The sequence below is a fragment of the Panthera tigris genome, chromosome C1 (assembly GCF_018350195.1).
Source record: "Panthera tigris isolate Pti1 chromosome C1, P.tigris_Pti1_mat1.1, whole genome shotgun sequence".
Lineage (NCBI taxonomy): Eukaryota > Metazoa > Chordata > Mammalia > Carnivora > Felidae > Panthera > Panthera tigris.
This window is the reverse complement of record NC_056667.1, coordinates 39,549,968-39,570,669: the sequence shown is the minus strand read 5'-3', so window position 1 is coordinate 39,570,669 and position 20,702 is coordinate 39,549,968. Positions and strand designations below refer to the sequence as shown.

At 35.9% G+C, this 20,702-nt stretch overlaps 1 protein-coding gene across 10 annotated transcripts in view; it reads left to right on the top strand.

Moving 5' to 3' along the window:
• The window catches only part of LOC102965268 (BEN domain-containing protein 5), a 1,451,018-nt gene that overhangs the window by 10,344 nt on the left and 1,419,972 nt on the right, over nt 1–20,702 (top strand). Inside the window, exon 2 of one of the 10 annotated variants that reach the window (XM_042997071.1) lies at nt 12,287–12,314. The exons of the other annotated variants lie outside the window; for them this stretch is intronic. The gene's annotated coding sequence lies outside the window, so the exon portion shown is untranslated. The remainder of the gene's footprint in view (nt 1–12,286; nt 12,315–20,702) is intronic. 10 annotated transcript variants of the gene reach the window in all.

The following is a 20,702-nucleotide window of genomic DNA, read 5'->3' as shown; positions in this document are numbered from 1 at the left end:
GCAACCTGGATGACAGGGTTTTGGAAAGCAGCAGTCAAGCTCAACAAGAGAGAGAAAAAAATAACAAAAATGAAAATAGACTCCAGAAACTCAGTAACACCATCAAGCGTAATTAATACGTGCATTATAGGGATTCCAAAAAGAGAAGAGAGAAATGGGGCAGAACATTTATTTGAAGAAATAATAACTGAAAAAGTCCCAAATCTGGGTAAGGAAACAGAAATTCAGATCCAGGAGGCACAGAGGGCTACCAACAAAATCAGCCCAAGGATGTCCATGTTGAGACATATAGTAATTAAAACAGGAAAAAGTATTGATAAATAGAGAATTTTAAAAGCATTAAGAGAAAAGAAAAGTGTTACATACAAGAAAATCCCATAAGGCTATCAGCTGATTTTTTGGCAGAAACTTTGCAGGCCAGGAGGGAGTGGCATGACATTGCAAGCGCTAAAAGAAAAAACCTGTAACCAAGAATACTCTCTCCATCAAGATTATAATTCTGAATAGGAGAGATAAAGAGTTTCCTAGACAAACAAAACTTAAAAGAAATTAATCACCACTAAACCATCTCTACAAAAAAAGTTAAAGAGGACTCTTTGAGTGGAAAGGAAAGAAAGACCAGGGGTAAGCAAAGGAAAGGAATGGAAAGTAGGAGTAAGAAAAGTAGGAAGCTCAAAGGCAGTAAAAATAAGTTTAGCTATAAAAATCAGTCAAGGGATTCACAAAATAAAAAGATGTAAAGTATCTGACACCATATACCTAAAACATGAGGGGGGAAAGGAGTAAAGAATGTGTTCAAATGTAAGCGACTATCAACTTAATGTAGATTGCTATATGCAGAAGATGTCATATGCAAATATAATGGTAACCACAAATCAAAGTCCAGTAATAGATATGCAAAGCATGAAGAGAAAGGAATCCAAGTGTATCACTAAAGAAAACCACCAAACTGTAGGATGAAAGAACAAGAGAACAAAGAAACAGAGAACTACAAACACAAATGCAGAACAAATAACAAAGTGGTAATAAGTTACATACCTATCTATAATTCCTTTGAATGTAAATGGACTAAATGCTCCAGTCAAAAGCCATAGGGTGATGAAATGGAGAAAAAAGCAAGACCCATCATGTGTTGCCCATAAGAGACTCACTTTAGATCTAAAGACACATGTAGATTGAAAGTGAAGGAATGGAGAAGCATTTATCATACAAATGGAAGTGAAAACAAAGCTGAGGTAGCAATACTTATATCAGAGCGAAGACTGTAACGAGACAAAGAAGGACACTACATAATCATAAAGGGAACAATCTAAGAAGAAGATAGAACAATTGTAAATACATATGCACCCATTATGGAAGCACACAAATGCATAAGACAGCTAATAACAAACATAAAAGAAGTAATAAATAGTGATACAATAATAGTAGGGACTTTCATACACCACTTACATCAATGGATAGATCATCCAAACAGAATCAAAAAGGAAACAGTGGCTTTGAATGACACATTGGACCAGATGGATCTAACAGATATATTCAGAACATGCCATCCAAAAACAGCAGATACACATTCTTTTCATGTGCACACGGAACATTCTCCAAAATAGATCACATATTAGTCCACAAAACAAGTCTCAACAAATTCAAAAAGATTGAAATCATACAGTGCATCTTTTCTGACCACAACACCGTGAATCTAGAAATCAATCACAAGAAAAAAGTCTGGAAAGAACACAAATACATGGAGGTTAAATAGCATGCTCCTAAACAATAAATTGGTCAACCAAGAAATCCAAGAAACAAAAAAATTCATGGAGACAAATGAAAATGAAAACACAGTACTCCAAAATCTTTGGAATGCAGCAAAAGTGGTTCTAAGGGAATTTTATAGCAATACAGTCCTACCCCAAGAAACAGGAAAAATCTCAAATAAACAACCTAACCTTACACATGAGCATCTAGAAGAAGACCAAACAAAACCCAAATCCAGCAGAAGGAATAAATGATATAGAAACTAAAAAACAGAACATCAATGAAACCAGAAACTGCTTTTTGAAAAGAACAAAATTGATAAGCCTTTAGCTGGACTCATCCCCCCTCCCTGAAAAATGAGGACTCAATAAACAAAACAGGAGGGGCGTCTGGGTGACTCAGTTGGTTAAGTGCTAGACTTTGGCACAGGTTGTGACCTTGCAGTTAGTGAGTTTGAGTCCTGCATTGGGCTCTGTGTGGACAACTCAGAGCCTGGAGCCTGTTTCAGATTCTTTCTCCCTCTCACTCGGCCCCTCCCCAGCTCACTCTCTCTCTCTCAAAAATAAATAAAACATTAAATTAAAAAAATAAAACAGGAAATGAAAGAGAAATAACAACTGACACCACAGAAATACAGATTATAAAAGAATACTATGAAAAACTATATGCCAACAAGTTGGGCAACCTAGAAGAAATGGATAAAATCCCAGAAATGTATAACCTCCCAAAACTGAATCAGGAAGAAATAGAAAATTTGAACAGACTGATAACCAGCTATAAAATGGAATCAGTAATCAAAAAACTCCCAACAAACAGAAGTCCAGGACCAGTAGCCTTCACAGGCGAATTTTACCAAACATTTAAAGAGTTAATACCTATTCTTCTCAAACTATTCCGAGAAATACAAGAGGAGGGAAATCTTCCAAATTCATTCTGTGACGCCAGCATTACTCTGATACCAAAACCAGAAAAAGACAGTACAAAAAAAGAGAACTAGAGGCCAATATCTCTTATGAACATAGATGCAAAAATTCTGAACAAAATATTAGCAAATTGAATCCAACAATATATTAAAAACTCATTCACCATGATCAAGAGGCATTTATTCCTGGGATGCAAGGGTGTTTCATTATTCACAAATCAATCAATGTGATGATTGATCACATCAATAAGAGAAAGGATAAAAACCATATGATCATTTCAGTAGATGTAGAAAAAGCATTTGACAAAGTATAACATTCATTTATGATAAAAACCCTCAACAAAGTAGGTTTTGAGGGAATATAACTCAATATAATAAAGGCCTTATATGAAAAACTCAGTTAACATCATACTCGGGAAAATCGGAGAGCTTTCCTCCTAAGGTCAGGAACAAGACAAGGATATATACTCTCACCATTTTTATTCAACATAGTGCTGGAAGTCCCACACTCAGCAGTCAGACAAGAGAGAGAAATAAAAGTCATCCAAATTGTTAAGGAGGAAGTAAAACTTGCACTGTTTGCAGATGACATGATACTGTATATAGAAAACCCTAACGACTCCACCAAAAAACTATGAGAACTGACAAATAGATTCAATAAGGTCACAGGATAGAAAATCAATGTACAGAAATCTGTTGCATTCCTATACACTAAGCAGGAAGAGAAATTAAGAAAGAAATCCTGGGGCGCCTGGGTGGCTCAGTCGGTTGAGTGTCTGACTTCAGTTCAGGTCATGATCTCACCGCTCATGAGTTCAAACCCTGCGTGGGGCTCTGTGCTGACAGCTCAGCACCTGCAGTCTGCTTCAGATTCTCTGTTTCCCTCTCTCTCTGCCCCTCCCCTGCTCACGCTCTCTCCTTCAAGATAAATAAACATAAAAAAAAGAGAAAGAAATCCCTTTTACATTTGCACTAAAAATAATAAAATATTACGAGTAAACAAAAGAGGGGAAAGACCTATGCTCTGAAAAATATAGAACATTGATGAAAGAATTTGAAGATGACACAAATGGAAAGATATTCCATGCTCATGGATTAGAAGAACAAATATTGTTAAAATGTCTATACTACCCAAGGCAATTTATAGATTTAATGCAATCTCTATGAAAAGACTAACAGCATTATTCACAGAACTAGAACCAACAATCCAAAATTTGTGTGGAACCACATAAGACTCTGAATAGACAAAGCAGTCTTGAAAAAGGAAAACTGGATGTGTCACAGTCTCCAATATTAAGGTATAGTAGTACAAAGCTAGAGTAATCAAAACAGTTGTGGTACTGGCACAAAAATATATACATAGATCAATGGAGCAGAATAGAAAGCCCAGATATAAACCCATGATTATATCGTCAATTAATTTTTGACAGAGTGACAAGAATATGCAATGGGAAAAAGATAGTCTCTTCAACACATGCTGTTTGGAAAACTTGACAGCAACATGCAAAACAATGAATCTGGACCACTTTCTCACACCATACACAAAATAAACAATATGGATTAAAGTCATAAATGTGAGACATGAAACCATAGAAATCCTAGAAGAGAACACTAGCAGTACTTTCTCTGACATCAACCATAGCAACATCTTTCTAGATATGCCTCCTCAGGTAAGGGAAGCAAAAGCAAAAATAAATTATTGGGACTACATCAAAATAAAAAGCTTGTGAACAGCCACAAAACTAAAAGACAACTTACTGAATAGGGGAAGATATTTGCATTGTCATTTATATGTCATATCTAATAAAAGTTTAGTATCCAAAATACATAATTGATACAACTCAACACCAAAAAAACAAACAAAAAAGGGTAGATGTCATAAACACTTTTCCAAAGAAGATGTACAGATGGCCAACAGACATATATGAGAAGATGCTCAATATCACTCATCATCAGGGAATGCAAATGAAAACCACAGGGAGATAATCACCTCACACCTGTCAGAATGGCTAAAATAAAAAAACAAGAAACAACAAGTGATGGCAAGGATGTGGAGATAAAGGAACCATTGTGCACTTTTGGTGGGAATGCAAACTGGTGTAGCTACTGTGGAAAACAGCATAGATTTTCCTTAAAAAATTAAAAACACAACTATCATATGATTCAGTAATTCCACTACTGGGTACTTACCCACGTAATAAAAAAAAAAAAAAAAACTAATTTGAAGAGCTATAGTGCCCTTGTGTTTATTGCAGTAAATTATTTATAATAGCCAAGGTATGGAAGCAGCAACCCAAGTGTCCATCAATAGATGAACACATAAAGAGTATGTGCAAAAAATATATATGTGTGTGTATATATGAATATATGTAATATTACTCAGCTATAAAAAAGAATGAAGTCTTGCTATTTACAACAACATGGATGGATCTAGAGGATATGTTGCTAAGTGAAATAAGTCAGTCTGGGAAAGACAAATATATGATTTCAATCATATTTGGTTTTATGAAACAAAACAGTTGAACAAGGAAAAAAAGAAAGCAAAAAACAGACTCTTAACAACACAGAAGAATTTGATGGTTACCAGAGGGGAGGTGGGTAGGGGGATGGGTGAAATAGGTGAAGGGGATTAAGAGTTCACTTACTGTGATGAGCAGGAGTAATGTATAGAGTTGTTGCTTTACTCTATTGTACACCTGAAACTAATATGACACAGTATGTTATCTATACTGGAATTAAAATAAAAGAAAAAACCCTAAAACCTTGGAGGTGTCTGTGTCTTTATGCAACATATGTAGTAAATAGAGTATAGGTTTTGGAATTAACCAGATACTATTTAAAATTTTAACTCTACTCCCTAATTGTAATAGTGTTTCTTAGAGCCTCAGTTTTTTTCATCTTTAAAATGGTGATGCTAATCCTTTACTCATTAGAGTTGTGAGGGTATATGTAATAATACCTCTGATAGAGTAGAAATCCTTTTAACCTACTCGCTGGATTAATTGATGCTTTCCATTTTCATGAGATATGCAGCTTCATACATGTTTAAAGAGCCTTTCTCATCTACTGGGAAAGTGCAATGTATTGATGGTACATGAGTCCTGGTGTCATAAATACATTATGAAAAACTTAAAATATATATTTTTTAATGATTATTTATTTATTTTGAGGGAGAGGCACAGAGCTTGAGCGGAGGAGGGACAGAGAGAGAGAAACACAGAATTGGAAGCAGGCTCCAGGCTCTGAGCTGTCAACACAGAGCCTGATGTGGGGCTCGAACCCACAGACCGTGAGATCATGACCTGAGCTGAAGTCAGATGCTCAACCGACTGAGCCACCCAGGCACCCCAAACTTAAAATGATTTTAATTAAAATTGGAAATATCTTTCAAAGTAGTAATACTCTAATTTTTCATCTTAATAATGTCATTATCAGTGTACTACCACAGGAATAGTAATGCTTATGAGAAATGCTGGTTTAATTTTTGCAGCTTGATAAAAATTGTTGTAAATGTTTTGAATTTTCTTTAAAATGTTTTTAAGTTTTTATTTATTTATTTTGAGGGAGAGAGAGCATGTGCGTGCGCACACACACGTAAGCTGGGACAGAGAGGGAGAGAGAGAATCCCAAGCAGGCTTACACTGTCAGCATGGAGCCCGACTCAGACAATTCTTTTCAGTGGGGTCTTTGTCTGGTTTTGGAATCAAGGTAATGCTGGCCTCATAGAATGAGTTTGGAACTTTTACTTCCATTTCTATTTTTTGGAACAGCTTCCAAAGAATAGGTATTAAGTCTTTTTTAAATGTTTGGTAGAATTCCCCTGGAAAGCCATCCAGCCCTGGACTCTTGTTTATTGGGAGATTTTTTGATTACTGATTCAATTTCTTTACTGGTTAGGGTCTGTTCAGATTTTGTATTTCTTCCTGTTTCAGTTTTGGTAGTTTATATGTTTCTAGGAATTTGTCCATTTCTTTCAGATTGCCCAATTTGTTGGCATATAATTGCTCATAATATTCTCTTATTATTGTTTTTATTTATGTAGTGTTTGTTGTGATCTCTTTCATTCATGATTTTATTTATTTAGGTCCTTTCCTTTTTCTTTTTCATCAACTGACTAGGCATTTATCAATTTTGTTAATTCTTTCAAAGAACCAGCTTCTGGTTTCATTGACCCGTTCTGGTTTTTTGTTTTTTTTTTTTTTTACTTCAATATCATTGATTTCTGCTCTAATCTTTATTATTTCCCTTCTTCTGATGGTTTTGGACTTTATTTGCTGTTCTTTTTTCCATCTCCTTTAGGTGTAAGGTTAGGTTGTGTATTTGAGACATTTCTTCCTTCTTTAGGAAGGCCTGGATTGCTATATACTTTCCTTTTATGACCACCTTTGCTGCATCCCAGAGGTTTTGGACTGTTCTGTTTTCATTTCCATTGGCTTCCATGTACTTTTTAATTTCCTCTTTGATTTCTTGATTAAACCATTTGTTCTTTAGTAGGGTTCTTTAATCTCCAAGTACTCTTGGTCTTTCCAAGTTTTTTCTTGAGGTTGATTTCAAGTTTTGTAGCATTATGACCTGAAAATATGCATGGTATGATATAGATCTTTTTGTACTCGTTGAAGGCTGATTTGTGACCCAGTATGTGAAACAAATTATGGAAAAAGCCCAAATGTCCGTCGACTGATATATGGATAAAGAAGATGTGGTGTATATGTGTGTGTATATATATATATATATATATATATATACGTATATATATATACACACACACAATATTACTTGGTGATCAAAAAGAATGAAATCTTGCCATTTGTAATAATGTGGATGGAACTAGAATGTATTATGCTAAGTGAAATAAATCCATCAGAGAAAGATAAATATCACATGATTTCACTCATATGTGGAATTTAAGAGACAAAACAGATGAACATTTCACTCATATGTGGAATTTAAGAGACAAAACAGGTGAACATAGGGGAAGAGAAGCAAAAATAAGATAAAAACAGAGAGGGAGGAAAGCCATAAGAGACTTTTACAGAGAACAACCTGAGGGTTGCTGGAAGTGTGTTGGTTGGGGACATGGGCTAAATGGGTGATGGGCATTAAGGAGGGCACTTGTTGGGATGAGCACTGGGTGTTATATGTAAGTGATGAATAACTAAATTCTACTCCTGAAACCATTATAACACTATATGTTACCAACTTGGATTTAAATAAAACTAAAAAAAAAAAAAAAAAAAAAAAAGAGTTGGACATGTAACCAACTGAGCCACCCAGGTGCCCCGTGAATTTTCTTATAAAAGACTTGAAAGGGCTCATCTAATTTTAGGTTTATCAGTATTATGGGGCCTTTGACTTAAAGATCAGCATCACCTGGGGCACCTGGTGGTTCAGTCCATTGAGCATACAACTCTTGATTGCAGCTCGGGTCATGATCCCAGGGTTATGAGATGAGCCCCACTTTGGGCTCCACACTGAGCATGAATCTTGCTTTGAATTCTCTCACTCTTACTCTGCCCCTCTTACCTGCTTGCACTCTTTCTCTCTCTTTCTAAAATAAAAATTAAAAAAAAAAAAAGATCAGCATCACTCATTTTATGGAACTGGATGAAGAATAAAATGATTAAATAAAGGAGTTGGATAATTTTTATTCTTTTCCCTGAGGAGCCTACATCTTTTATTTCAATTTAATATAAATTATATGTAGGCAAAGATTCAACTTTATGAAAGCAACTTTTCCATATATTCTGAGGAGGGAATTATGATATTTTTATTAATTCCTAGAAGTTGATTTAATAAGGTCCTAAGAGAGAGGAATTTTCTTTCCTTTGTATCAGCATTTACTAGAATTGGGACTAGTTTTAAGTTGTGTCGTACTGATCATATCTTTTTTTTTACCATGAGGAGATTTTTACATTGTGAGTAGATTAGTATTAGTATTTTTTAATTTATTGAATTTCTTCAATTAAGGAACTCCATAGATAATTGAAATATTTTATATATTTTTAATTGAAATCTGGTATGAAAGTGGTATATTTTAAGACAATGGGTGCTGTAACTAATTAGTGAACTAGATTATCCTAGGGGTCAAATTATTTTTGGTGGGGGAGTGGAGGGAGAAACTTTGCTTTGTCATTTGTGTATCTTTACATTCCAAGTTGTTTGAAATTGGCAAAAAGCTGTCTTCAATAAAGTTTATATCTAAGTGCAGTGTCACCCTGATGAAAATGAAGTAAGTAAAATTTTCTTCAGATACCTAATTTTAATGCCATTTCTCATTTAGGTTATCAAAAGTTGCCGACCACCCTTGAAAACATACTACACAGTTAAAACTAAGAAAGAATTTTCTTGTTATTACAGTAACAAAAGAATATTTATCCTTTTCCTGTCTGTTCAGAGAAATACATTCTTTGAAAGTTTAGCATTCAGTCAAACTAATTTTCAAAAACAGGGTTAAATATTGTCAGGGGAATAGATGAATTCCTTTTGTTTCTGTCCTAGCAAGCTAAATGTTCTTATATTGCTGATTATAATTTTTTCAAGCTTTTTAATCTTTTTATGTTCTAATCCATTCTCTTTTTTAAAAAAATTTAAGTTTATTTATTTATTTTTGAGAGAGGGAGAAAGGGAAGGTGAGGGAGAGAGAGAAAGAGAGAGAGAGAGAGAGAGAGCAAGCACACAGGAGGGGCAGAGAGAGAGGGAGAGAGAGAATTCCATGGGGCTCAAACTCATGAACTACGAGATCATGACCTTGAGACCAAGAGTTGGATGCTCAACCGACTGAGCCACCCAGGTGCCCCCATTCTCTTTTTAAAGAAATAGTAAAATCTGTAAACTTTTCATCTTTAGCTTTTCTGATTTTCCTGCTCAGTCTCTGCCTATCCCTGGCTTGTTCCAGTTAAGTAGAAGAGGTTTTCCTACTGAATAAATCCTAGATCTTTGGATCCTCCCTTTATTCCATTTAAAAAAAAATTTTTTTTTTAACGTTTATTTATTTTTGAGACAGGGAGAGACAGAGCATGAACGGGGGAGGGGCAGAGAGAGAGGGAGACACAGAATTGGAAGCAGGCTCCAGGCTCTGAGCCATCAGCCCAGAGCCCGACGCGGGGCTCGAACTCACGGACCGCGAGATCGTGACCTGAGCCGAAGTTGGCCGCCCAACCGACTGAGCCACCCAGGCGCCCCTATTCCATTTTTTAAAAAATCATTCTCTCTCTTTTTTTGTAATGAGCTGTCTGGCAGGGCAATAGAAGTCTCTTTTTAGGTATTTCAGGTGAAATGGATGTGCTGCATACTATTGCCTACTACTCTGACTGTTGTGAATATTCAGTCCTAAAAAGAAATGAGCTAAGAAATATAATAAAATTCTTATGTGTATAGGATTCCTAAAAATCAAAGTTGACTTGAATACTGCAAAGTTGTAAAAATGATAAATCAGGGCTTAAAATCCATTTTCTGTTGGGGAAAACTGCTTCTGATGAAAAGTAAAAATAATCCTTGGATACTTCAGAGAATCTCCACATTTCTTTTTTTTAATTTTAAAAATTTTTAATGTTTATTTTTGAGAGAGAGCGGCAGAGTGTGAGCAGGGGGAGGGACAGAGACAGGGAGACACAGAATTTGAAACAGACTCCAGGCTCTGAGCTGTCAGCACAGAGCTCAGTGTGAAGCTGGAACTCACAAATTGTGAGATCATGACCTGAAGTTGGACGCTTAACCAACTGAGCCACCCAGTCCCCCCTAGAATTTCCACATTTCTTAATTCTGAAGCTGTCTTTCTCTCTACTTCGCAAGTTTTAATTATTAATTTTTGAAAAAGTGCAAATAGTTATGTGGAATTTAAATAAACATAATTATTTCACATTTTTAAAGTTATATATAGCTTTACTTGAACCATACTTACTACATTATTACTTATAGTCAGGGTTTTTGTGTATATCTTTCCTGCTTTCCTAATTTTGTACATTTTCCTTTACAAGACTATAAGCAAATTTATTTCAGGCACAAAAGACTTTCATGAGTGGAATGTCTGGATTTGTGAGCTTAAGTTCCTAAATTCCTCCACAGTGACTTTCTTGGGTCTTGGAGTTATAACTTTAATTATTATTTTTAATTATAATAAGGTTCTAAAATTTAAATTTGGCTTTTATACCAAAAGAAGGAGCATAAGAAACTTGAGGCTCTTACCTTACCTATAACGGAACTCTATTAACTAAAAGGTGTTAGCATTTAAAGTGAAAGGCCTCTGGTGGTCTTTTCTGTCTCTTACACACCAGTCCTCCATAGTTAATTTCTCAGTGGACAATCTCTATGGGCATGTGTCAGAACTAGGACAGACTTAAGGGCTCACATAAATGTGAGGAAACCAGTACAGTTCTTAGATTGACTTAGGAGTATTAGTATCTTTTCATAGATTGGACATTTATTTTTGGTTCATTTGACTCATCTACTCAAACTGAAGCTCGTGATGATTCTTTCAAATAAATTTACCAGAGACTTGTTTAGTGGAGCCTTTTTTTGGGATGAGAGAGAGGAATAAATGACAACTACTCACAATTTACCTTCAATAATTTATTTACACAACAGGAACATCAAAGATGGCAATGAATTACATGAAGTCTTCTCTCATTTTAATGGCTATGAACAAAATACATTCTTACTGTCAGGACAGAGCTGGAATATATCTCCCTTCATTTCATTATACCATAATTAAGTTTTGTTTAGACCAGTAGTTGCAAACTTGGCAGCACATGGGATGGATCAAGCTATTAGATATATTTTGTTGGGATCATGAGGCATATGAGCAAGGAATTAATTAGATTCAATTGGTTGTTAATTGTTTAACAATAGGGAGATTTCAGGGGCGCCTGGGTGGCGCAGTCGGTTAAGCGTCCGACTTCAGCCAGGTCACGATCTCGCGGTCCGTGAGTTCGAGCCCCGCGTCAGGCTCTGGGCTGATGGCTCGGAGCCTGGAGCCTGTTTCTGATTCTGTGTCTCCCTCTCTCTCTGCCCCTCCCCCGTTCATGCTCTGTCTCTCTCTGTCCCAAAAATAAATAAAAAACGTTGAAAAAAAAAATTAAAAAAAAAAAAAAAAAACAAACAATAGGGAGATTTCAGGGCTCCTGGGTTGCTCAGTCAGTTGAGTGACGGATTCTTGATTTCAGCTTGGATCATGCTCTCATGGTTCATGGGTTTGACAGTGTGGAGCCTGCTTGAGATTCTCTCTCTCTGTCTCCCTCTCTCTGCCCCTCCTGTGTGCTCTCCCTCTTGCAAAATAAACTTAAAAAAAATCTGCCCTTTACTATTAAAAAATGTGGAAGTTTGGTATAAAAGTATGAATTTCTGGCTTCTCTTAAAAATTCAGGAGAGTTGGCAAAACTGGGCCTATACTGATGTATGTTCACTGTTAGCTGGAGCTGAGTAGCTGGTGCCACCCTTAGAAGGGGGCAAAGGCTTTCTGGTATTACATGGTCCCCATTGCTCACTATTTTCTCCTTATTCTCTGTCTACTTCACTCATTTGGCATTATCTGCATAGTTCATAAATTTTGTAACCCCCACTTTAGATCATCTTTGTGAATGTGTTTATATTTATGTATTTTTTTCTTTCTGATAGGCTAAGTTGAAAAAACCCACCAAGAGAGGTAAGTTTATGTTCTCCCACCTTCTATTCTCATAGAGGATAGTCTTCTAGACTAGCAGGGTTTTACTTGGTCACAAAATCTTATAGGGTCAGCATATCTGTAATGCTACTACTTAGATAGTTTTCCTGTATCATTAGGCAATTTGAATTATGTGGCTGGTTCTTAACTCCATTTAAAATAACCTTTGTAGGGGCACCTGGGTGGCTCAGTCGGTTGAGCGTCCGACTTCGGCTCAGGTCATGATCTCGCAGTCTGTGAGTTGGAGCCCCGCGTTGGGCTCTGTGCTGACAGCTCAGAGCCTGGAGCCTGCTTTGGATTCTGTGTCTCCCTCTCTCTCTGCCCCTCTCTGTGTCTCAGCAATAAATAAACATAACAATTAAAAAATAAATAGGGGCACCCGAGTGGCTCAGTCAGTTAAGCAGCCAACTCTTGGTTTCGGCTGGGGTCATGGTCTCCCGGATTCATGGGTTCGAGCCCCGCATCGGGCTCTGCGCTACCAGTGCGGAGCCTGCTTGGGATTCTCTCTCTCTCCCTCTCTCTCTCTGCCCCTCCCCCACTCTTACTGTCTCTGTCTCTCTGAAAATAAATGAATAAACTTTAAAAAAAATTAAAAAAAAAAACAACAAAATTAAAAAAAAAAAAAAAGGGGCACCTGGGTGGCTCAGTCGGTTAAGCGTCCGACTTCAGCTCGGGTCACGATCTCGCGGTCCGTGAGTTCGAGCCCCGCGTCGGGCTCTGGGCTGATGGCTCGGAGCCTGGAGCCTGCTTCCGATTCTGTGTCTCCCTCTCTCTCTGCCCCTCCCCTGTTCATGCTCTATCTCTCTCTGTCTCAAAAATAAATAAAACATTAAAAAAAAAATTAAAAAAATAAATAAAATAACCTTGTATTATGGAAAATTTCAAACCCATACAGAAGTAGAAAGGATAATATAATTAATATAAGAACACTCATCTTCCAACTTTAACAATTATCAATCATGCTCATCTTTCCTGCTCTCTTTCTTTCCCCAGGACTATTTTGAAGTACAGCACAGATATATAATTTAATCTACAAGTATTTCAATATATATCTCTAAAAGACATGTAATCTTTACACATTTAAGCAAATTTGAGTATAGCTGATACACAATGTTAAATTAGTTTCAGGACACATTCTTTCTAAATATAAACTACATAACACATATGTAATTGTGCCAATGTGATGTGATATATACATCCCAGATAATAATAATTCCTTAATATCAACCATCCACTAATTTGTTAAAATATTTATTTTGAGAGAGAGAGAGAGAGAGAAAGAGAAAGAGAGAGACCATGAGCTGGGGAGGGGCAGAGAGACAGAGGGAGAGAGAGAATCCCAAGCAGGCCCGGTGCTGTCTGCACAGAGTCCAACACAGGGCTCGATCCCATAAACCATGAGATCATGATCTGAGCCTATTTCATTTATGGGTTGCCCTCTCCCATGTCTGTCTGTCTGTCTCTCTTTTTTCTTGTATTATTTTGTTTGAAGAGAGTAGATTATTTTCCTGGATTTTGCTGATTGCTTTCCTATGTTGTACTTCAGCATCCTTTTGTCCTCTATATTTCTGGTAAATGACTGATTATATGTAGAAGCCTGATTATATTTGGGCTCCTTTTTTTTTTTTTAAGACTATTCCAAAAGTGGTTTTATGTGTCCCTATTAGGAGGCACATAATGTTTGATTGTCTGTTTTTATGATGGGGAAAGAAATTATGCATGATTCAGATTTAAATAATAATAATTCAAAACAGGAATAGAATTGCCAAAAAGTGGTACAGCTGAACTCTAGGAATTTAGAGGAGGAAAAAATAATTTAGGATTAAACTGATCTGGGAAAATTTCATGGAAATAGTGGTACTTACGATAGATCTTGAAGAATGAGAATGATTATGGTAAAAGGATATGACATATTAGCCAATTTAGGCTAAGTTATACAGTGATAATAAATGACTCAAAAATCCCAGGGATTTACAACAAAGATTTTTTTCTTTTCTTTTTTTATTGAAGTATTGTTGATACACAATGTTACATTAGTTTCAGGTGTACAACTTAGTGACTGGTAACTAGCTGGTAACTGTCAACCTATAACACTATTACAATACCATTAACTATATTCCCTGTGCAATATCTTTTATCCCTGTGACTTATTCATTCCATAACTGGAAGTCTGTACCTCTCACTCCCCTTCACTCATTTTGCCCACATTCCCCTGCATCCTTCAGTTTTTTTCTCCATATTTCTGAGTTTGTTTCTGCTTTTCTTTGTTTATTTTGTTTTTTTTTAGGTTTCATACATAAGTGAAATCATAAGAAATTTACCTTTCTCTGTCTGACTTATTTAACTTAACATTATACCCTCTAGGTCCACCCGTGTTGCACATTGCAAGATCTCATTCAACAAAGGTTTATTTCTTGCTTCCAGTATTTGTCCACTGTGGGTCAGCTATAGTTTTGTTCCATATCTTTATGTCAGGAACCAAGCTGATAGAGTGGGTTCTGTGTGGGATGTTTATGATTTCTTGCAAGAGGAAAAGAGATTGTACTAGAAACAAGCAATTGTTCTTATTAAAGCTTTTGCTTGAGAAATGGCACATGTCACTTTTGCTCACATTTCTGTTCCAGTCTTATAGCAAGCTTGATATTTATAGAGTGGGCTGTATAATTCTGTCATTGGGCAGCAGAACAAACATTTTCAAGAATACTATACTCTGTGACAGGAGAGATTATCTGGGTGGAAAGGGAAAGGGTATTCTGGGTAGGAGGAGGCAAATATACATACAGTATAGTAGACCTGTAGTAGGAAAATATACAAACAGTAAGTAGACCTGTTTTTTTAGGAGTAGAATACATATAGGTACAAGGTAGATTAAGTGTGGGTAGAAGAGTAGAGACTACCAAAACAAAAGAGGGAAGGTACAGTAGATTTTAAATTCCACACTCATATTCAGCCAACCTCATCTTCCATTGAAGGCTAGACATTAGAATGGAAAGCTGTAGTTCAGTGATCCATATATGTAATTTTGACTTTGCTAGTAGCTACATTAAAATAAAAAAGGTGAAATTAATTTTAATGTATTTTTTTAACTTCATGTGTCCCACACAATATTCTGTTACATTTACCATTGTATTCCTAGCACTCAATGAAGAACTGACAAGGATTTCTATAGCAGTTTATTATCTTCGAGAAGAGGATTTTTGGTCTCATGAGTTTGCCTCCCAAAGAGAATGCATTTTTGAATAAGGATGTAATAGTAATAATCTGTAAGCAAACATGGAGCTGAGAATACTTTTCCTCCTCTTGTCCTAGAGTTTCCAAGGTTAGAAAAAATGAGCAGCTTCTTCTCAAGAGTAATAGTGCTATCTGAGGAGAGCCAGATTTTAGAGTAAGGAGGTAGTGGGAACATTTAATGGAGAGTATAAGAGCATTGGAGAGTTCTTGTAAGAGGTGCACTCCTAGAGATTATATTAGTGTTAGAAGGTAGGGTGACATGGGAAGCTAGCGGGGTGGTAGAATGATTAGAGGGGTGTAAGAAAGGGAGGAGATGAGACAATGGAGGATTTGTATCAAAGTTTCTCTCAGAGGAAACTTATAAGGGAATCATAAAGGATCACAGGGATGAAGGAGATTGGGCAGAAGGAACTTGGATGGAGTGAACTGTTCTGGGTTTCCAAATCGAGGGAAAATAGTTTAAGTGCTATTGGGAGCTAGTATGCTGGGTAAGAAGAGGCTTCTGGACAGACTGGCTTTTTTGTGGCCATTGCCCCAGATGGATAAAGGAATTAGATGAGATCTGGAGAGAGAGAGAGAGAGAGAGAGAGAGAGAGAGAGAGAGAGAGACTCAGAGCCCGATGTGGGGCTCGAATCCATGAACTGCAAGATCATGACCTGAGCTGAAATCAAGAGTTGGACACTTAACTGACTGAGACACCGGTCACCCCTAAAACTTGAGGATTTAAATGAGAAGGACCCAAAACAGGTTGTGACCATGGACATGTTTCACAGTAAGGGTCTGTAGTTCTGATGACTGGATGTGATGAAGGAATAGAAGTTGCTTTATCAATATTTATGAATGCTCAGTATTTATTAAGCACCTTATATACATTATATTTAAACCTTATAATATCCTACAAGGTAAGTGAGATGAACTTCTATTTTTATAGACATGGAAGCTTAAGTTCAGAAACTGGTTTAATAACTTGACTTAAGCTCATGCAACTACTAAGAAGTAAAAACAGGACTATCCCAAATCCAGTTGACTCCCAAATCCTTTGCTGTTCCTTCTATATGCTGTCTTTCCAGAGAGGCGTGAAAAAGGGATCAAAAGAGGCTTGAGCTGTTTTTCTTTTTTTAAATATTTATTTATGTGAGAGGGAAAGAGAGAGAATTAGCAGGGTACAGGCAGAGAGAGAGAGAGGGAGAGAGAATCCCAAGCAGTCTGTGTGCTAACAGCACAGATGCAGGGCTCCATCCCAGGAACCATGAAATCATGACCTGAGCCGAAATCAAGAGTTGGATGCTTAACCTACTGAACCACCCAGGTACCCCAAGGCTTGAGCTTTTAAACTTGGTGGTTCATTGATAGAAATGGTAGGAAATTAGTTTTGTTGTGGAAAGGATAGGTTTATTTTAGGCATGTTGAATTTGAGGTAATAATGGGATATGCATGTGGACATGATGAGGATGCAGTTAGCAATTTAAGATTTGACTCTTGAGAGAGCCAGGAGAGGAGATAAAACCAATGAAAATGTATGTGGTTGAATGTAAGTATGGATATATGTTGTGTAAAGAGTAAGCTGGATATAAAAATGAATTATTTAAACATTTTGAAAAATTGGGGTATATAAAATTTCTGATTATTATAAAGATTACAATATGTTCATTTTTGGAATAGATTGTATGTCATATGTATAGACATATGAAAAATTATTTTATAGATATATTGAAAGCAATAACATATATATACAATTTTATACATATGTATTTTTTAACATATACTAAGACTAATGTCCTGCAAGGGAAATTCACATTATATTGGTCCTAATAACATTGCATGAGTGGTCTTTGGACTCAAAACATTAATAATTGATGATTTTAATATACTAAATAATACTGTCTTATAAATGAAAGGTTATTATATGTAAATATTACAGTCATATAATAGTCTAGATTCGGTAGTATACTAAATCTCCCTGGCTGCTTTGGGAGTTTTCACTTGCAGATTTTTAAACAAACGTTTATTGAGAGCCTGCTTTGTGCTAAACATTTTTCACATGTGTTATTTCATTTAGTTTTCAAATGACCCTGTTAGATTTGAGATTTTTTTAATAGTGAAGAGGCTATAACATTAATATATGCCAGTGATAGTATTACCATTTTTATAGCACTTTAGAACTTACACAGCAATTTCATATGCATAATTCATATTAGTACAAGAATCATTGTCTTAAACACGTGCTGTATGTTACAGAATTCTGCGATTTATTTAATACTTCTGGACCTACTGTGAGGAAGGTATTATTATCATCATATTTGCAGTGAGGTGTGTGAGACTCAAGTTAAAAAGCTTGGCCAAGGTTGCATGCTTAATAAGTGACAGATCACAAATGATTTTAAGTGCATTACAGTTTAAGCCATTACAGTTAGTACCACTATCAGCCTAGGGTTTACAAAAAGTTGTATGCAATAACTAAAAGAAAATAAAATGTGAAAGGCAAATATCACGCTCACGTTGGTATTGCATTTCTTTTTAGTGCTTAGTGCCATTATAGAAATCCTACCAATATTTGATATCTATTTTTTACTTTGGATTATTTTACAAAACTTTTAAAATACAGTTATGTCTAGAGGCAGGAGAGTTAACAGATGATCCCTAACTGTCTCCCCAACTCCTCACTCCTTAAGTATATCATGCAGTTATTCTTTTAGGAAAGAAAGAGAAATAAGGAATTACATAATTGAAAGCATATGTGCTAGGAAAGAATTAAAACTTGCCTTGGTTTTTCAGATGCTGTCTTGTATTTTTTTGTTATTCAACTACTGTAAGATCTTTGGTTTCTGTGAGGAGATAATACTGTGAAGAGATAATACTTTGGAAATTTCTGAAGCATTTCAGTATGATAGAACTGGTTGGAATGACATTTTATATTTGAACTTATTTTTAAAGAGCAGAGAGGTAGACATATAGATTGTTTTTTTTTTTAAATAAAGGTTCTAGTTTTTTAAGGATGTAGTGGCAAATCTTTTTTTTTTTAATGTTTTATTTATTTTTGAGAGAGAAAGAGAGACAGAGCGTGAACAGGGGGAAGGGGCAAAGAGAGAGGGAGACACAGAATCCAAAGCAGGCTCCAGGCTCTTAAGCTGTCAGCACAGAGCTGGACACGGGTCTCAAACCACAAGCCATGCTATCATGACCTGAGCCGAAGTCACCCAGGGGCCCTCAGCTTGTTGGATTTTTTTTTTTAAAGAAATATGTCATGATTTAAAACAAAGAAGAATTCTGATATTGCTTTAAATGGTCTACGTACTTAGAGGCAGTTCACTGATGTCACATTTAGATGTGTTTGAGCAAGTACTGAAGTTGATCTGTCCTTTCTTTTGTATGTTGTGAGGAAAAGAAACAAGCTGTTTACTTAGAAGACATAAAAGTACCAACTAAGTCTGTACTACAGACAGTATTAATTACCAGTACAGGCCTAGGTTACTCTGTGAAAGCTACTTACATGTGTAACGTGTCCCTCCTTGACTTGGCTCCTTGTTGTTCCTGACTGTCCAGACCTTGCCTCATTAGTGATAGCCCATCAAAGCCTCTTTTCCCTGGGCAGGGCATAAAGCTGCAGATCTCCCAAAGATCAACCTTCTTTACATTTAAAATGCATGTGTCTCATCTCCTCTTTCCTCACAGCTCTGTCTTGTGCTCTTTTATGAGAAGTTAATCCATTATTTTATGTTGATGCACATTCATCTATTATCCTTTCAGCCTACTTGGGAACTGAGGCAGTATTTATATTAGACTTAGCTGAGGATTTGAGTGGTAGCACAGTAAAGCTGTGTGATCTTGGACATGCATGGTAACTTCTGAGTCTCATTTTCTCTTATGATACATAATGAGTGCAGGTTTATTTCTGGGGTTAATTTTGTATTGTTATACATAAGTAAGGTATTATCAGTAAGGCATTTTTGCAGTGTTATCTAGATAGTACTCAGGAACTTCCTCTAATGGGAATTTCACATGCTGTGACTTGCTGGAGAAAGAAACATTTTTGAGTACATATCACAAAATATAGTCTGGTATTAATATGTAATTCTTTTGCAGTTACTACTTCTAGTACTTTCAAGAAACTAGGATGGAGTTTAGAGAGAATTGGGATTGGAAAGATTTTCATAGCTGTAGAACCAAAGGTTTTTCCAGATGTTTCTTAGGTTGTTCTGGTTATGTGTGATGATCCCACATGTATTTGATTTAGAAATACTTATGTTAATAGTGAAACCAGTCTGAGGAAGCAGGACCATTATGAACAGAAATCTGATTAGATCAGTAAAGCAAAGACTTGGATCCTTCTTTCTTTTGCTTCATACAGGCTGGCCTTTTCTTTTTGAGAAATTAACTTCAGGGATGTAATGTACATCATGATGTGTATAGTTAATAATGCCATATTGTATATTTGAAAGTTTCTAAGAGAGTGCATCTTAAAATTCTCATCACAAAAAGAAAATGTGTAACTGTGTGGTGATGGATATTAACTAAACATGTAATCATTTTGCAATATAGACATAGATCATTATGTTGTATACCTAAAATGAATACAATGTTATGTGTCAAGTATATCTCAATTAAAACCATCAAAAATTAAAAAATAAAGTCAATATATTTTTATTTTTCCAGAAATACTCCATATCATTGAGGGGAAAGGTTTTATTCTGGTGAGGACGTGTCTCTATTGTAGGTCTGCAAAGCCCTGGAAAATATAGGGAAAATAAAATTCTTGAATGGGAAATCAACTAAATGACCTTTCAGTTCTCTTATTTCCTCCTTCTCTCCTGAGGAATATATTCAAACTGCCTGTTGGTACTCTTAGATAGTATGCTTAGATAAAAGGCCACATAAATACTTGATTTAAAATGCATCTTTGGTTCAAGAATTATTAGAGAATTTAGAGAATAAATTCAAGCTATTTTTATTTATCTATAGGTTTTGTAGTTCTAAACTGCTTAAAAGAAGCTTCATACTATCCAAAGGTAGATATATTTTCGTATTTTCTCTTAATATATTTATAAAATTGAAATTGTTTTAAGCAAGCTAAATATGTATATAGCAAAGGACTTTATGTCTTGCCTTTGAGTCTTGGTATATACTTCTTTTTTTGTCTT